Raw genomic sequence first — 7980 nt, forward strand, 5'->3', positions numbered from 1 at the left:
ATATATAATACCATATATGAACAGCCCATACCATACTAAACACAATTTTTATAATCATCTACTCAAAATCAATACACCCACTTTATGGTGAAATTTAGAGAATTTGAGAAAACATGGGTTCATGGGGATATCTTTCTAAACACCATTAATAATCATTAATAACAATGTAAATCATCATTTAAAACCCTTTTTATGCAAGAACCCATGCTAGAATCGAAATTAGGACTTTAGGATTTTTGAAGAACTTTGAAAATACTTTGAATTAGCTCTTTGATTGAAAAGGGATCAAAGATAAAGAGTCCCCATACCTTAATATTGAGAAAGCCCACAAAAATCGATGAAAGAAGCCTCCAATTGAAACCCTAGTTCTTCACCCTTCTTCTTCCTTGAACTTGAAAGAATATATGAAAGGAGATGAGTTTCTTTTTAATTCTAAGAGGAGTGATTGAAATGAAAGGAATTAAGTCATAAAAAGGTCTTATAGTTGCTAGGAAAAGAATAAAATAGCATAGGGTCAATTTTGGAAAAGGACTAAGGACTCATGAAGTCTTAACTTAAAAATTCACTAAACCCGTCTAAACTCGTCCTTTTGGACAGTGCTTCACTATTTTAGGCATAACTTTTTACTCCAAGGTCGGGATTGGGCAAACTCAGTGGCGTTGGAAAGAGGACTCAGAGACCTTTAACTGAATAGGTAAAAGTTCACCTAATTCATTTTGAGCTAAAAGATATGACCATTTAAAGTTGACCCTCACTCCTAACTTAAAACTAAACACTATTTTTAGGGGACTGTTTTGAGGGTCTAGGTTCTAATTGATTTCATGACTTAGCTTAAGGTCTTGCTAGCTTATAAAGGTGATAAATCAACTAGCTAATCAACCTCTTAAGCCCTTTTACATAATTTAATCAAGTTACCAACTTCAAATACATATGTGAGGCTTTAGTTTTACTAGATCGTTTTCAGGGTCGTTAAATTATCCCCCACTTGGGAACATTCGTCCTCGAATGACAATTTAAACATATAAGGGGTAACGACTCACGCAAACAGCCCATCAACATGCATACAACATCAATACAAATGCATAAATATAGGTGGAAACATCAACTCCACATCAATGACGCTCAAACAACTTCATGCAATTCAAGAAAGTAGGCACAACATCTACTAACTCCTTGTGCATCATCTTTACCTTTTCTCATTTCTCATTTCATTTCATTGGAGGTACTTCCATCTCCAAATCATCTCATGTTCATCATAACATCAAAGGGCACAATATGCAATTTTCTCATTAAAGCACATTATGCAACCTTCTCCAAAACTCAAGTAAGCATGCTCACATTATCACCTCATAAAGCAAATAGACAACCTATGCTAAATGCACATTATGCAACTTTCTCATAGGAGCACTTTAGGCAACATCATCATAGATGCAAGATAACATGAAGAACAAAATTTATGAAAACTCATTTTCTCATTTAACAAGAATTCATTTAAAACATGCATGACATAAGGAAACCATGGAAGACTCTTTTTCACATAAGACTCCAAAACATAACCCAAGCTTCTAGGAACTCTTTGATTTAGGCTTGAGTAAGCACATATAGAAGTAGGTAAGGATATCAACACTTCTCAACAACTTCACTACTCAACATACCATCAATCTTACCAAAACTATTCTTACCCAACTCTTTAATTCACTAAACCTCTTGTAATGAAAACATCCTTCAAGCCTAACTCATAGACATCAACCACACTTAAAGACCTTATCATCTAACCACATATATCCCCCACTTAGGAGAAACTCTTACTAGTTCTTTCAAATTCACCTCCTTCCATCCTAAGGTCGGATCAAAACAACACTAGGCTTTTATACTCATTACACCTAGCATTTCTAAATCACCACACATTTCACAAATTCCTTCAACACATCACAAAACTTCCTCATGACTAAGCCGGATACTACCAACAACACGCATAACCAAAGGAATCCCATTCATACTAAAGTCATCACCACAATCTTTCACCTCACACCTACTAAGTCACCAAGTCATAGTTGGCATCACAACCAACATTCTCTCTCCCTCAATCCTTGCAACATTAAACTTCCTCAAAGGTTACACTCAAATGACCATCACCTACGGAACAAGGGAAGACATTATAGAGAGAAACTCCATGGCACGACTAAAAGAATAAAGAAGTGAAACTTTCTTAGCACCCAATAGCCTCCTATTCATAATGTGGCGCGCTTCACATTATGAACAAGACTCTACTAGATGTGGTTTTGAGACAACCTAAGACCATCTCGGAAACTTATGCTCTGATACCAATTTTGTCACGACCCGGGATCACCCCCTAGTCGTAACCGGCGTACTCGACCTCGAAGAGGTCTAATACAAGCCTCTTAGCATTCATTCATCGCATAGACACTAAAACCATAAGGAATTAAAAACTTTCTTTACCAAGAAAACATTTCATTAAAAAAAAACAATAGCAAGCGGAAGACTTTCTAGACTTTATACATGATGTCTCAAAACCATCTAATACTTTAGAGTACAAAATTCGGGACCAATCCCATACACAACTTAAACAATACTAAAAAGACATAAAAGAACATATGGGGTATTGTCCTCGAATATATGAGGACTCACCAAGTCTTCATCTTCAACACTTAGAAACCTATCAAATAGCCATGACATGTCATCATCTCCAAATCCCTACACTTTAGTCCAAAAAGGGAAAGAAAGGGGTTAGCACAATTAAGTACTAAGTATGGAGACCATGCCAAAAACATGCCAAAAAGGACATTTTCAAGGAAGTAAATGCTTTCATACCATTTGATAAAACCTTTCCTTTATAAGTATAAGAGACATAATACAAGTCAACATTAACATATAAAACCATAGTCAACCATACATATACTCAACATATGTCCATATACAACCCATGTTTAACTTTAAAAGAACGCATGTCATTTCATTACAATAGGACCTCTACCTAATATAATATTAAGACACACTTGAGTGAGACAAGAAGTGACTGCCCATACAATCTCTTCAAGCACACTTAAGTGTTCCCCAAGATTACTTTAGATAAGGACATTTCCTTTACAACATAACATCAATAGACCAACATTATTTAAGAAACCATTTTAGAGACATTCATGTATTTAGAGGACTTTCATACATAGCCATTAAGGCTTAGGGAACTCACTTTAGCATCTTCAAAGCCTACTCGTGCCATGTGTAGATAGCATCCCATACTACTACCTACACGTTGTAGGACCTATCCAATAACTAGAGTGCACATCCCACATGATGGGAATAGGCATTAACCGACATAGACCATGCGAGCTAGACATGGAATCCGGTGTCATAAAACCCTACACCGTGGAAGGTGTTCTACTTGCCAAGGGTAGAACTAGGACACATCCCATGTAGGCACATGGTTTAAAGGATATCCAAAGATGTTCATTGTACTTTTGCCTCATACTCGGGAGAGCTACCATCTTAACCATATCCACTCGGTGCTTAGCCTTAGTTCCCATAGAGTAATTTCATTCACATGTATGTGCTAGAGAGGGCACCATCATTAGGTCTACCGACCCATAGCACATCTACCAAGAAGGGCACCACAAGGATCTACCGATCAAGGTTCATTAAGGATAGCTCATTAAATCCCCCTGGAAGGGTGCCTTAGGCCTACCGATTTTTCATTAAGGGTGCCTTAAGCCTACCGGTCCAAGGTTCATCATTTCACACATGAGAAGGGCTACCACCAATAGGTTTACCGATTTCATGGTTTTATATTTACTTAGGAAAGCTAGACTTATGAAAGGGCACCATTTCTTAGTTTTGCCGATTCAAGTCTTGGCCTAGAATTCCTCTTTTAGCATTTATAGAAAGGGCACCATTTCTTAGTTCTGCCCATTTCACACATTCATGCATTCAAGACTTTAAGTAACAAGGAGGGACACTTTAGTCTACCAACCAAGTCACAACATTTTCATTTAAGGATACTTCATAATCCAACATCATTTCATATATACATCATGAGAAATCATACTTTAACTCACAATGCTATCCACTTTACATAGGATCATCACAAGATCACATAAAACTCATTCACATCATACCTTCACATATAGCATCACATAAAACTCATTCACATCATACCTTCACATATAGCTTCACATAAAACTCATTCACATCATACCTTCACATATAGCTTCACATAAAACTCATTCACATCATACCTTCACATATAGCTTCACATAAAACTCATTCACATCATACCTTCACATATAGCTTCACATAAAACTCATTCACATCATACCTTCACATATAGCTTCACATAAAACTCATTCACATCATACCTTCACATATAGCTTCACATAAAACTCATTCACATCATACCTTCACATATAGCTTCACATAAAACTCATTCACATCATACCTTCACATATAGCATCACATAAAACTCATTCACATCATACCTTCACATATAGCATCACATAAAACTCATTCACATCATACCTTCACATATAGCTTCACATAAAACTCATTCACATCATACCTTCACATATAGCTTCACATAAAACTCATTCTCATCATACCTTCACATATAGCTTCACATAAAACTCATTCACATCATACCTTCACATATAGCTTCACATAAAACTCATTCACATCATACCTTCACATATAGCTTCATATAGGACTTTACATATAGCCTCATATGTATATAATAATACAACAATATAATAACATTTATATAATGCCCTTCATGGCCTCAATTCACAATAATACAACAAATAACCACCTCCACCAAAGGTGGATCAAACCAATCAATAACAATTATATCAATACTAAGAGATTAAGCCATCTTACCATTCTCCAAAGCCATAACCAACATTACTCAATTCCCTACTAATTCAACATTATTCATAAAGTAGGTCAACTTACCATCCTTTCCAAGCCACCTTCACCATTCTCATGATCAAACAATTCACAATAGAAAGCATAGGTAATCATGGTATTCAACTATACCATTTAAGCTAAGCATAAGCCCATAATCAACATGAAGACAAATTCACAATTTTTGCCCATTCAAGGCCAACATCCCACATCCTTCAATTCAATAAAATTTCTTAACAATTCACATATATAATACCATATATGAACAGCCCATACCATACTAAACACAATTTTTATAATCATCTACTCAAAATCAATACACCCACTTTATGGTGAAATTTAGAGAATTTGAGAAAACATGGGTTCATGGGGATATCTTTCTAAACACCATTAATAATCATTAATAACAATGTAAATCATCATTTAAAACCCTTTTTATGCAAGAACCCATGCTAGAATCGAAATTAGGACTTTAGGATTTTTGAAGAACTTTGAAAATACTTTGAATTAGCTCTTTGATTGAAAAGGGATCAAAGATAAAGAGTCCCCATACCTTAATATTGAGAAAGCCCACAAAAATCGATGAAAGAAGCCTCCAATTGAAACCCTAGTTCTTCACCCTTCTTCTTCCTTGAACTTGAAAGAAATATATGAAAGGAGATGGGTTTCTTTTTAATTCTAAGAGGAGTGACTTAAATGAAAGGAATTAAGTCATAAAAAGGTCTTATAGTTGCTAGGAAAAGAATAAAATAGCATAGGGTCAATTTTGGAAAAGGACTAAGGACCCATAAAGTCTTAACTTAAAAATTCACTAAACCCGTCTAAACTCGTCCTTTTGGACAGTGCTTCACTATTTCGGGCATAACTTTTTACTCCAAGGTCGGAATTGGGCAAACTCGGTGGCGTTGGAAAGAGGACTCAGAGACCTTTAACTGAATAGGTAAAAGTTCACCTAATTCATTTTGAGCTAAAAGATATGACCATTTAAAGTTGACCCTCACTCCTAACTTAAAACTAAAAACTATTTTTAGGGGACTATTTTGAGGGTCTAGGTTCTAATTGATTTCATGACTTAGCTTAAGGTCTTGCTAGCTTATAAAGGTGATAAATCAACTAGCTAATCAACCTCTTAAGCCCTTTTACATAATTTAATCAAGTTACCAACTTCAAATACACATGTGAGGCTCTAGTTTTACTAGATCGTTTTCAGGGTCGTTACAATTGCATAGGTGACAAGTTTTGTTATCATTTTATTCATTTAAAATAGAACATATTAAAGGAACTAACAATTCTTTTGCAAATTTTCTTTCAAGAAACGTTCAATATAGACAATAGAACACAACTCCTAGTCAATAGGATATATGAAAAGATGCATCAAGTGGAAAATTCTATTGATGACAAAAGTCACAAATTATTCACCATTAGAGATGAATTGACCAGCTTGTCCGAACAAGCCAGAAAAATGCAATACGAAATCAACCAGCTCAGCGAAGATCAAGCTGAAAACATGCATGAATTTTTATTATTATGTGAACATTTGGACACATGTCCAAAAAGGAATTTCATTCCTGAAGGGAGTATTATTCCCAACAAAGTAGTAGGAGATGTCCCACTAGCACCTAGTGCCACAAATATCTCATTGGTAGGTTTGAATATGCCGAAACCTGAGTCTAAGGAGAAAGGTAAAAGTCAAACAATTCAAAAAAATGCTAATTCTTTGAACGAAAAAAAAGGCACATCCTCAACAAAAGTTGAAAAAATTATTTATGGGAAACCAGAAGAAAGTTCTAACAAAGTTCCATCAGGAACAAAAGTTTTTTCTTCCTTTCAGGTTGGAAAGCAGAATCCAAAGGAAGAAGAATATCTTGCATTTACAAGATATATTTACAATCTCCCTGAAGAAAGTGGAGAAACATTCAGAGTTTTAGGAACAACCAGTTTGTTTCCAAGAATTTCGATATTTCCTAATGGATCACCGGGTTTTACAGTTCAACTATTTGAAGTTGGATACCTAGATCGAGTCTATACTAAACAATTGAGGAATTCAGTAAAAAAAACTATGCACAAGGCGACAGAGTCTATTGTAGATTCTTCAGCATCGCTATGGAAAGCAAGGACTTGCAAACATATTTTCCTACCATTAACTACATTACGGTGGAAAAATTAAAAGATTTTAACATCAAAGCAACAGGAGTCGATAAAAACCTCTCATACCTAAACAAAAAATGGATACAAACAAAACGAGCATTGGGAATTAAAGCATTATATTTCATTCTCAAACGTTTTTTCCATGAAGATTACAAAGTATTAGATCAAGATCATTATTGGGTCTTAATGACAAAAGGAAAATCAAAATCCAAAATACTGAAGCAAAAAATTCTTGACATTGAGCTTCATAGACTGGAAGCCACAGAAGAAACATAGAAACTTGCTTACAAGTTTCTAGACCATAAACACTCGTCACCAGAAGATAGGTCAGAATAAAATCACAGCTAGAAGCAAACAACAAAGATGTAGATAGTTAGAAAGCAACAAAACAAATGACGTAAGCACTGACGCCTTGAAGAAAGAGACAAAAGAGAAAAAGAGAAAAAGAATCTTATCTCAACTTTATCTCTTTAGTCAAAAAGAAATATCACATCCAGTCAGCCATCAGCATCTTCCACAACTATGATTGAAGGACGAAAGAAGAAATAACAAAAGTTTTGAGGGAAGTCCCTGCAAAACAACAATGTAAAATTTAGTCCCTCCTTCTATCTATAAAATGAGAGGAACTTCACATAGATAAGGCAGACTAATCTTTCTTTAAGACAACCATTAGAGAAAAATGTTAGGTATCTCAAAGTGTGAGTAGAAGCTTATCCCGCCAGGGAAAAGTATTCCTAGATATGTTTTAAGTATTTGTAAAATATGTATGGTTTGTTTGTAAAAATAATATTATGAAATAAATAGTTTGGTTTCTATACATCTCTTCTCTAAATTCTAGAATAGTTTTAAGTGAGGGTTGCGATCTTCAGCCAGAAGGAGAATAGCCGATAGACTGAGGTCGACAAGGCGAAAAATCGT

The sequence above is a fragment of the Solanum stenotomum genome, chromosome 9 (assembly GCF_019186545.1).
Source record: "Solanum stenotomum isolate F172 chromosome 9, ASM1918654v1, whole genome shotgun sequence".
In the NCBI taxonomy this organism is placed as follows: Eukaryota; Viridiplantae; Streptophyta; class Magnoliopsida; order Solanales; family Solanaceae; genus Solanum; species Solanum stenotomum.